Source organism: Arachis ipaensis, chromosome B6 (genome assembly GCF_059453495.1).
Source record: "Arachis ipaensis isolate K30076 ecotype BB chromosome B6, ASM5945349v1, whole genome shotgun sequence".
NCBI classification, from domain to species: domain Eukaryota; kingdom Viridiplantae; phylum Streptophyta; class Magnoliopsida; order Fabales; family Fabaceae; genus Arachis; species Arachis ipaensis.
Genome location: NC_142441.1, coordinates 146,601,257 through 146,613,550, shown reverse-complemented (window position 1 = coordinate 146,613,550; position 12,294 = coordinate 146,601,257). Strand labels below are relative to the sequence as shown.

The following is a 12,294-nucleotide window of genomic DNA, read 5'->3' as shown; positions in this document are numbered from 1 at the left end:
AAAATATGGACACCATTTTCATCATCAATCTAAAAAAAAAAAACTCACAATTCTAAGATTTAGCTCAGAGTTTTTCAGTTTAATAGATATCAATTTATCCAAATAAAAGATTATTTTGAACCAGATAATATACAGTAGTTAATCAACTACATATCAGTTTTATTAGTGCAGCTTTAGTTATATATCAACTTTATCAAAGTTAGTCGATCTATCATCAAAATTAAAGCCAGATTGATAAAGCCCACTCCTGAATATTCTGATCATTATTGCAAGATCTACTATTACGATTACATTACCAAACAAAACATCACTAATTGACCATTATAAAAATATTGAGAAATAAAAGTGATACTATACAAAAGAAGTCAGAAGCAAGATGATTTTGATAATAATCATTATATAACTAATGGCATTCTATAATCAACAAATCATAAAGTATGATCTATATTTTATTCACCAAACTGGTACATAAAGCAAACTACATTGAAAGTAATGCCCCAAGATAAAGAAGATGTTCTAAGAAAAAACGCCAACCTGAAATACGAAGAAGAGAATAAAAAGGATGAGTGCTTCTAGAAACTTTGGTAGAATGAGAAATCAAAGAAAAATATGGAGTTTTTACAGAAAAAAAAAGTGAAATGAAAGAAAAAGAAAGAAGAAGAAGGAGGCTATGTATATATAACTATTAGTAGGGGTAAAAGGTAACTCTACCCTTTCTAAATGTTGTGCATGGTTATAAAAAAAATTGAAAAGACGCGCAAACAATTATGGAAAGATAAAACGCCAGTCTAATTAAATAACATCGAGTTGTCTATCTACGTTGTTTCAAATCACGTCGAGAATATCGACCTACTCAAGTAAGACGTGTTGCTCCTGTACGGCTTCTCAACAGACTTAGTGCATGTTTGGGCGCCATTATTTTGTTAAAAAAAGATCTTTTTTCAATGAAAAAAGATCTTTTTTTTATTTTTTAACGTGTTTGGCAAATTTCTAGTAGTAAAAGTAAAAGCACTAGTAAAATAAAAAAAAGATCTTTTTTGAGAAGCTGTAATTTACATCTTTTTTTAAAAGATCTTTTTTCCTTAAAAAAAGATGTTTTTCATGTAATAAATAAACAAAAAAGTACTTTTATATTGTTATACCCAAACATAATTGATTGATAAAAAGACCTTTTTACATGAGATATCCAAACATAAAATTACTTTTACTTCTCTATAAGATCTTTTAAAAAAAGATAACTCGAAAAAAGATCTTTTCTTAAAAGCTCATCCAAACAAGCCCTTAAAGTAATAGCTCGACAAACTTCTTTGCACGAGATCCAACTTCAATAAACTCATTCATGAGTAGGGGCACTATTCATACCATGACCCAAAAAAAAAGTCATGGCCCAATTTTACAAATCCAATTCCACAAAGGATCTATAGAAGCCAAACAGATTTAACCATACTAGTCCAGTTAGACGTACGGGTCCACCTACCCGATCTACTTGGACATGAGCGCCATAATCCGAATCCCACCCAATTTGCATGGCAGGTAAGACCATGTCAAACACTACTTCAGATATTATTCACCGCTGAACCACTACCTCAACGTGGGATAAATCCCCATATATTGAGGAAGAAACTGCCCACTATTATGAGTGAAAAGATTAGGAGTGACAGCCAAGCCATCACCTATTTGTATAAATAACCTCATCAAAATAAGGTATTAATCTCAATTCACTTAAACCTGTTTTAAACCTGTGCTAACTTAAGCATCGAAATTCTTTACAAGTACTCCTACCACCGTCCAAGCGAGGATGCTGGAACATCCACCATCCCAGAGAACAAGTCAGATTCTTCATCCAAAGGAGTCTAGACCTTACGTCTAGGCCCAAATCCACCTTAGTTTCAAGTATTACTACTACAACAAATATGGCCTTTAGCAACGCCAAATTTTGCAACGCCTTAAAACCATTCTCTTAGATAGGTTTAGACAACGGAAAATCAGTGAACCGGTGACAAAACTGGTCCGGATGAGCTTTTTGACCGAATAAGAAATCAAACCAGAAAGACCCGATTTAAATCGGTTGAGTTTGGCCAAACTCGGTGAACCGGCGAGTTTCATTTAATCCGGACCGGTTCGAACTCTTTTTTTTTTCTTTTTTTCTCCTTCCCTGAAAGGATGTTGTTTCGATTAAAATTTAAAAAAAAAAAAACTCAGTAAACTGAGCTGCTAAACCTGAAACCCTAACGCCTCCATCAGTCCATCCCCTTTCCCTGTTTCCTTTCCCAAACCTTTTGGCCATGAGAGACCACCTGAGAGCTGAGAGCCTGAGACAGAGAGTGTGAGGCTGTGAGGGAGACCCGTTCAGCCAGCGCGGCAGCGCCACCTCGCCCGGCTCACCGTGCTCGCAGGAGGCAACCACACCAGTGCGCCACCCACCACAGCCAAGAAGCACCTCCATCGAAGATTCAAGTCGCCTCCTGCTACTGCTACTGCTACTGCTACTGCTCGTCGCCTACTGCTACTGGCCTACTGCTATTGCTACTGCTCGTCACTTCCGATCTCCGTCTTCTCTGCTCGTCCCTCCAGCCTCCAGGTATGTATTTTTAATTTTTATTTTAAGTTATTCAGGATTACAAATTTTCAATAATTTAGTACTTTAGTTAGAATTAATTGATTAATGATATTCATTATGTATGTTGATTTCTGTTTGATTTATGTTAGAATTTAGATTGTTGATTGTTCAATTTTTTGTAACATATTGTTGTTAATTTGTTATATATGTTGATTTCTGTTTGATTTCTCTTGATTGTTGATTTATGTTTGATTTCTATTCAGTTTGTTGATTATCCATTGTTGTTAGATTGTTGATTGTTGATTATCTGTTATATATGTTGGTTGCTGTTGTATATTATTCTTAGTTGTTAGTGGATTATTGTTGTACATTATTCTTGGAGATTAGTCATTTAGTCTTGGTTGATTAGGAATTTATGATGGCTTCGTTAAATACGCCATCAGAAATACCAACTTCTTAGGAACAAGGATCAACTCCTGATCCAATAATTGGAACCCAAAAAAATAGAAATAGAGAAAAAACTGATCCTGCATGGGACTATTGTAAACAAATTGTGGATAAAGGAAAAACTGTTCTGTTATGTATTTATTGCGAGAAGCTTATTAGGGGTGGAGGAATTAACTGGGTTAAGCATCATTTGGCTGGAAAAGGCGGAGATATTGAGGCATGTCGAAAGGTGCCAGGTGTGGTGAGACACCAATTCAATCAAAACATTGAAGATCTGTGGAAAATGCAAATCAGACTGAAACCAATAAGGATGTAGCTCCAGATTTGTCAGATGAAGAAAGATATCCAGACTTTGAAATTACTCCTTGAATATAATCCATGAATTGTTATTTTCATTGTGTTAAATTGAGTTGTTTATGTAATAATACTAACAAATTGTATGTTTATTTTCGTATTACTTATATTTAGGATTTGAGACTTAATGTTTATTAAAATGTTATTGGAGATATGTTTTTTAACTGTTAATTTTTAAGTTTTTAGCTATTTTATATGTTTTACTTATGTGAGATCGGTTCAACCAGCAATTTATCGGTTGAATCAGTAACCCAATGACTCAGTAGTCTGACCGGTTCGATTTTAACAACTATGATTAATTCTCTGAAAATGTTGTTCTGGTTTTGTTTTGATTTTAATATTAATTTTATATTGATTTAGTATAATGCTGTGTGGTTTTGATTTGGAAATTGGTTCTCTGAAAATGCTATTTTGATTTTATTTTGATTTTAATATTGATTTGGTGTAGTGCTATTCTGGTTTTGATTTGGTAATTGGTTATTTGAAAATGCTGTTCTGATTTTGTGTTGTTTTTAATATTGATTTTGGTCATTGCTTTGTTTTGGTCATTGATTTAAAATAGAAAAATATTACCACAATTATGAAGATTTGTATATGGTTGATTGGTTTGGTGGCTTCTACTCATGTGCTATTATTTTGAGTCTCTTTGAACAGTTCAATGCAAATAAGTTTGATTTTGTTGTTAATTTTTGGATGTCATAAATCAGAAAAGTGTTTTGGTTCACTAAGTATAGTGAATTTGTCTATTTGTGCCGGTAGATAGGTTGAAGGTGCTTTTTTTACGTGGTAACTAGTGTCTTTTGGTGGGTTTTGTTTGATTTATAGGTGCTAATGCTAGTGTGTAGTCATGGAAGTGATAGTAACATTAGTATTACAGTTATGGTTATGTTTGCTTATATTTTTATTCTTTGTTGCTGTTGTAGTTTGTCTCTTTAAAACCAGAAAAAGGGAATCAAATAGTGCGTCTCTCTGTAGCTGCCACTATTTTAGACATTTAACTGCACTACAGGTAAATCATTTAATATATTATCTTTTTAAATTTGTTTGCAGATTTAATTGTTAAGAATATTTAGTGATTGATTGATTGCTTAAGCCTCTTTGCATAATTTGTTATATACAAATTGTTAGTTTTATGATTGGTTGAGATGTTCTCTTTTGAACATTTGTGGTTGACTTCTAAAAATTCTTTAGAAGTAATAAGCTCTTGATTGAAAAAATCACTTATAGTTAGTCTAAAACATCGTATCTTTTATTTTGGTTGACAAAGTAATGGACAAAAAGTGGACTAGTTTACCAAGACATATTGAGAATTATCAACATGGTGTTAATTCATTTTTGGATTTTGTCTTTAGAACTTTTCTAAAGGTAGACCACAAAGACAAGAAATTTTTTGTCCCTGTTTGTAACTGAGCTATACAAATTATTCTTCGACTGAAAACTCATGAAACCAAACTAATCATCTTTATTCCTTCATAATAAAATTAAGAGTAAATAATTATTTTGACACCTAAAAGATTCAAATTTTAACAAAAATGATTTTCAAAAAATAATAACATAAAATTACTAAATTACCCTTTGACTATATCTCTCTTTCCATTTTCATAATTACCCACCAACATTCTCCCATCTTAATTAGGGGTGTTCAAAACCGATCTGGATCGAACTAAACCGATCAATCGAATTAAAAAATCGAAAACCGATAATTAAAAAAACCAAAAAGAAATATTTTGCTATTTTTATTACAGTTCGGTTCGATTTTCGATTCAGGCAATGAAAACTCCAACCAAATAAAAAAACCCTAAAAAAACCAAGCGCCCCCCCCCCCCCCAACAAAACAATGAACGTTAATCTAGCCTACCCTAATCCCAGTAACCCCCAAGCCCCACCCCCAAGGAAGAACGAAACCTAGTCGCCTCTCCCTAGCTCTCAAAGCCTCGCTCTCTGCACCTACCAGCGCCGGCGAGAGACCGTTCCTCCCACCACGTCGCAGCCACCGAGTCAAGTATGTAACTTGATTGAAATTGCTGTTGTTCATTACTTCATCTCCAATTGCTTCAACTGCTTCTGGTTTGTTTTATTCTGTTGAATTACTGAAACTGTCTCTGTTGTGTTTTGTTTTGCTATTCTGTTGAAACAGGATATTGTTGAATGATTTAGTATATGTTACGAGAAACAGGATATTGTTGAATTAGTTTTGTTGAATTAAGTTATTGTTGATATTATTGCTGGTTGTTTAATGATTTGGTAAATTGCTTGATTTTGTAAATTGGTGCTAAATTTATTTTGTTGTTCAATTTATTTGTTTATGCAGTTTGATGTCAGTTGAAGCTTATGCAATTTGCTGCTCTCAGGCTCTTCTCGAAGCCTTTTACACTTCTCAGTTCCCACCAGCCACCAGCACCAAAGACTTCTTCCCAGTTCCCAGCGAGCACTGACCCAGCAGGCAGCAGCGTTCTTCCCAGCAGCAGCGCCTAGCGACGCCAGCGAGCATCGACTCAGGAACATAACTATAAGTCAGCTTGGGGAGAAATCCATTTCTATAAGTCGGCCAATACACATTGTCGAAAAATCTGATCCTCTCGGTAAGGCTTCAAAACAAAACTGGATTCAGTGTCCATCTTAGTCTTTGTTGATTGATTGAAAAATCTGTTAAAAAAGCGTGTGAAACATACCTGCCATAAAAAGCACATTTTAGAGATAATGAATATCCAGAACTTGTATAGTAAAAAGACTTGTACTTGAACATTAATTCAAAATCGCAAAAAACACACGCTAGTTTGGGGAAGTATTTTTATAGTTAATTTCAAAAGCACCACCAGCCTTTCAAGGCTAAAAGTACAATCTCATATCGTTGTTTTTTTTTTTTTGGGTCAATCTCATATCCTTTTTACTATCAAACACAAGGCGTAGTACTCTCAAAAGATTTACCAAGCTGGATTTTATTGACTGTCAGTCCTAAATCCTAATTTCTTTATTTTTGCTTTTTCTTTTTGTTCACAAAATTCTTTTTGTTTATTTTTAATTGTGCATGTAAAAATTTTAAAAAAGTTAGTTAATATATTCAAACTTTTAAACTTATAGTCACCAAAAAAAACTTTTAAACTTATATCTTTTTCCTTGTTTTGTCAAAAAGTAACACTTAAATAAGTGTATAAAATAATTTATTAATATTTATATTAAGAATCTTATGGATTTTGCTAAGAAATTCCCTCCTTATTAAGCTTACTTTAAAATATTTGGAACATTTTATTTTTGCACAGTTACTTCAAAATTTCATTTTGTTTTGTTGAAAATAATTGTGCATTTAAAAGCTTTCTTCGGTAACATGAGTTCTCCTTTTGTTAATTGTATCCTAATTCTATAGAAAAATTAATGAATTTATCCAGCTAATCGAATTGATCATAAAAAAAATCCAAGGGTTCATTTGCGTATATGAAGTTCAGAATTTCAAATTCAATTCTAATTCTAATATCCACTATACTTGATTATAATTTATAAATAATTAGAGTATGGAATTAGAATTATATAAATTTATTTTAATTTTATTATATAGTTCATATTAAAAGATCTATATTATAATTTTTAATTCAGATAGTCAATCAAGTTCTAATTTTCTTTTCATGGTATCCCTTAATCTGGCATACGAAGGACTAATTTGTTATGGATCTAAATTTCATTTAAAAATTTATCATTGATTAATTAATTGTTACATACACGAGATAAGATTTATAAAAATATAAGAAAATAATAAACAAAGTTAGATGTTGGTTCAAATTTTTATTTTTTATTCAACTGTACCAAAAAGATCATCATGCTCCTACTTTTATAACACGTAAAATAATTGGACACCTTACACTATGTGTTCCATCGGTCCACGACAGTGACGATGAAACTACACTTTTGTCACTAAATTTCCCTCCAACAACATGAACAACAAAAGATTGTTTCTCCTTGAGACATTTAAACTTGAGTATGTTAGGCACAACAGTGATGTTGATGCCAGAATGTTGTTGGAAGAAAGCCTTATAGGTAGAGTTAGCAAATCCAACATTTGTAACTGTTCTTGTGAAATTAATCCTAAATGGTTTTATTGGTTCAATCTCAGCCGCAATTGCAGGATAATTAAAATCTTTTGCCATTGGCAGATGATGATGAGACGATGATGAAGGGCAAACACTTTTGTCTCCTGAGATTTTTTGAACTTTCGATGTATCATACCCAATTCTGCAAAGCAAATTCACATAGTCATCTTTGGAAACATCAAAAACTAGACCAGGATTTATGGCTCTAACTGGGTCCAAAAATCCTGATCCATAGGAGAATTCTGCGAGTTCACTTCCATTCATTGGTTTTGCAGTGGTCATAAGAGAAGACTTAATAGCTGCCGGAGACCAATTAGGATGAAAAGTCTTAACATATGCGACTGCACCAGCAACATGGGGGCATGACATTGAGGTTCCAGAGAGTATATTGTATTTCACAGATCTTTTATCTCTTTTATCCTGAGAAGGTGGTGCAAGAGGTGAATAAGCAGCCAAAATTTCTATACCAGGAGCACTTATGTCTGGCTTCATAATTTCTTTGATTAGCATATTGGGTCCTACAGAAGAGAATTCAGCAACAATTGGAGCAGTATTGTTTATAAAGCCTGCACTACTCAATATTTCAGCACTAGGGGTGGTAGTGGAATTTGCATAAGACAAAGCAACATCATAAACCTTTGGATCTATGCCTACTGCAGGATAAGAAACTACTTGAGCATCATATTCATAAGAAATTGCAATTGAGCCAAATGCACCTAATTCAAGACCCGCTGCATAACCAAATGAAGTTCTACACAAGACGACTTTTCCCTTTATGCGATTGGGGTCCAAACAAAAACAAAATTCGGCATCTTTCTCTGATGGACATGCTGGACTTGAAGCAAACTTTCCATGGATCAATGGAATCTTTGTCCCATTTGATGCAAACCCATTTATTGACTTCCCCGAAATCATTAATCCATTGCCAAGCAAAACGTTATCAATGATTCTACGATCCATAGTAGTAGCTGCAACAGTGAATAACCAAGGTGATACACTAAATGTTACAATGTTAGGGCCATTGTTACCTGCAGAGTGTATAGTGAGGATCCCTTTTTCCATTGCATGAAAAGATCCAATTGCTATGATGTCTTCATCAAAGGTCATTTGCTCATCTCCCCCAATTGAAATTGTGATCAGATCCACACCATCGGCAATGGCATCATCAAAAGCAGCCAATATGGCATCATCTGTGCATCCTTGTTCACTACACACACTATAAGCAGCAATTCTTGCCGATGGAACACCTCCTCTTGCAACTCCTTCGGCAATTCCATAGAAGCTTGCTCCCACTACTTTATTCCCTGCTGCAATTGATGCTGTGTGGCTTCCATGCCCAACAATGTCTCTTGCTGAAGGTTGATCTTTTACATAGTATCTTGCACTGATTATTTTATTGTTACATCTGAAGTTTTTACCACCTTTGCATGCACCTTTCCACTTTTTGGGAATTGGACCGAAACCATGATCGTTGAAGCTCTCTGACTCCGGCCAGATTCCGGTGTCTATAACTCCGATTATAACATCACTCTCACCGGTTTTGTTTCTCTGTATCGATTCTTTGAACCCCATGAAGTCCCAAGACCTTGTAGTGTGAAGTTTGAGTGATTTGCTTGGGAAAACAGAAACCACTCCTTCCATGTTTTTGAGCTTTTCTCTTTCTTGGTTGGTGATCATTGCAGCAAAACCATTAAAGCTCTTATGATAACTTTTAACCATGTGAATTGTTGCATCATTATAATTAGTAGTTTGTTGCAGCATACTAAGATGGTGGGATGTTAGAGAATAATTATGGTTTGGGAGTGATCCCATGTATACAATGTGAAGATTTCTATTAGCATCATTAGCACTACTTACTAAGAATTTTATGATGAAATAGACATATAAGAAAAGAAGAAAATTATAGTTGGCCATTGTTCAAGTATGTTAGATACATGTATCCAATGACTTGATTACATATATAAAATATAATTGATGTCTTAAGAGATAATGTATGTTTATTGATAAGATCAAAATAATTAAAATGAGATTTTCAACCTTTTTCTCCTTCTGTCATAAATGAATTTTCTTATTAGAAATATTAGGGCTAGTAGATTTTGTGATTTATAGTTATTAATTAATTATTATTAATATTTTTAATGGTATAGAATTATTTATTTTTTTTATTAGTTAAATACTAGTCAAATTTTAATAAAAGTGTTAGCTCCTAAACTTTTTCTTTTCTTATATATAATTGTTTTTAATTATTATGCAACATAAAAAAAAAAATTATTAGCCATTCATCAAACACTCTTAATACTCTTAACAAAATACGGTTGTTATTAATTATTTATATATTTTAACTATTTTTAATTAACAAAACAAATACAATGTACGATTGATTTTTTAAAAAAAATATTGATATCAAAATCGTATTTATTATGAAGGGATAGACATAGCAAGATTGAAAATTGAATTGCTAACATATAGTAGTTAATTCACTTAATTGTCATCACTATTTTTGTTTTTGGAAAAATATCTGACCCTATTAAATGATGTGGATATAAAATTTTTAAAAATACTATCTACTTAATGTATTAAAATTAAATTTTTCTTCAACTAATAAAAGTGAGGTATCAATTTTTTATGAATTTATTTTTCTTCTAAAATAAAAATACTATTCGCTCTTTTAAATTTATTTTAGAAAAAAATATTTTTATTATAATTATATTACAATTATATTACAATTAGCATTTAATCGCATGATTATACTAATTTAAAAAAATATCTTTATTATAATTGACAAATTCTTTGGTGCCAAACTTGCCTTTATGGTAAGTTTTAAATATTAAAAAATTATTTACTTTTATATTTTTTTATTTTACTATTAACTTTTATCTCTTTTTAGTAAATTAGATAACTATATATAGGCACCGTAGCATGCATCATTATAATTATATAAAATTAATATTTTACATTATCAACTAATGAAGGTGAGGTGTCAATTTTTCATAAATTCATTTTTTCTCCAAAATGAAAGCATTATTCTCTCTTCTAAATTTATTCTTAAAAAATATCTTTATTATAATTATATAAAATTAATATTTAATACATTATTAAACTAATTATTAATCAAAAATATTTTTAATTATTTTAATTATATTGATAAAATTCTAATTCTCATTCGTTATGCAATAATTTTATTAGTGGCAAGTTATTACATTAATGGTGACCCATTTATAATAATAATAATAATAATAATAATAATAATAATAATAATAATAATAATAATAATAATAATAATAATAATAGATATCAATAATTAAATGCTAAAATAATTGTCAAACATTGTCTACCTAGTTTCAATTGGTTAATAAATTTAATTTTAGTTGCTATATTTTATTTTCTATATAATTATGTTAATTGTCAATAATTTTAATTTTCAGTCATTGTAATATATAATTTTAAATTAATCGTAATTTCTGGCATGTTGATATTGATATCTACTTTAAAAAATTAAAACAAAAATCTATGATTCTAATAATCATGATAAAAAATGTATATAAAATGATAATGATTTATTCAATCACGGCAAATATACGATGTATAACGTAAATAATAAAAAATTATTTAATAATAACTAATTTATATAATTATTTTTTTTGTTCTAATAAAGGCTACATATAGTATTTTTTTATGGTTTGTGAGCCTAGATCTGAAAGTCAACTCATTTTTTTAATTTATTATTCTTCTTTGATTACTTCATAGAATAAGAATGTATTATTTATTTTTCATCGAAGTTGATCCCTTTAAGGCACAATTTATAATTTTTTATAGTATTTTTTATATACTCATTCTATTATATTATTCTTTTGATAATTTAATGATTGTTCTTATTCCAACTTATTCTTTTCGTCTAATGTTCTAGTGCGATTATCTTTTACCGCAATCGTTTACAATGCACCACATCCATCAAATACCATCTCAAGTTGTATTCACTAATTTGGGTTCTAATTATATGAATGTAAGCGTCTAACGAAGGGACAGTAAAACTATAATATATTATGACCAACTTAATGGAATGTGGTAAAAATTTTCTTGGAAAAAGCTCGATTTTTTATTAAAGAATTGTTTTTCACGAAATTTTGTAGGCCAAGTTCAAGTTCCACCCCCTCCATGCTTTCTATGTCTGCCCGAAAATTTTTGAAATGGAGCATATATAATGAGATTGAGTTTCCTCAATTTAAGTGTAGTTTTTGGTAAATTTGTGTTAGACCCAAAGATGCAATTTTAACTATTGATAATATATTCAAATTTTCTTATTTTAAGTTTTTCGTAATTAAAATAACATTATAACATATTGTGACTTTTTTTCAGAAATTACCGACCTTCTTTTGCATCGATGCAATGCCATTGAGGGAAATAAATGTCAATTTAGTTTCTCAGTGTGGCAATTCTATATCCTTGCCGCATTGTATGGATAGTGGATGATGAAGTTTATTTAACAAGGGGATGTCCTGAATTTGCACGAATTCTAAATGTTCGAACTTATGATATTGTTTTAGTTGGTTGTCGTTACGATAATGACTCTAATCTATACGTGTCTAAGGACTAGAATATATTAAATATTATTTAAGTAATTTAGTTCTAATATTGGTATTTGATTAAATTAGTTTTAGAGAAATTTAAATTATTGCCTCAATTTATATATTACGACTATTTTGTTTGGATATATTATTTTTAAATTTTTGAATATAAATTTTTTTTCTAATTTTTATGTTTATTTTCTTTCTTGGATATATGTATCATCACCTTTTTTTTTGTATTTCAGATTAATAATGCAATTATTAAGAGAAGTGTAATTCATTAATA

General features: G+C 30.9%; 1 pseudogene; it reads right to left on the bottom strand.

Moving 5' to 3' along the window:
* Window positions 1-7,170: 7,170 nt before the first annotated feature.
* Window positions 7,171-9,357, bottom strand: LOC107605380 (subtilisin-like protease SBT4.8 pseudogene; annotated as a pseudogene).
* Between the last annotated feature and the right edge of the window lie 2,937 nt (window positions 9,358-12,294).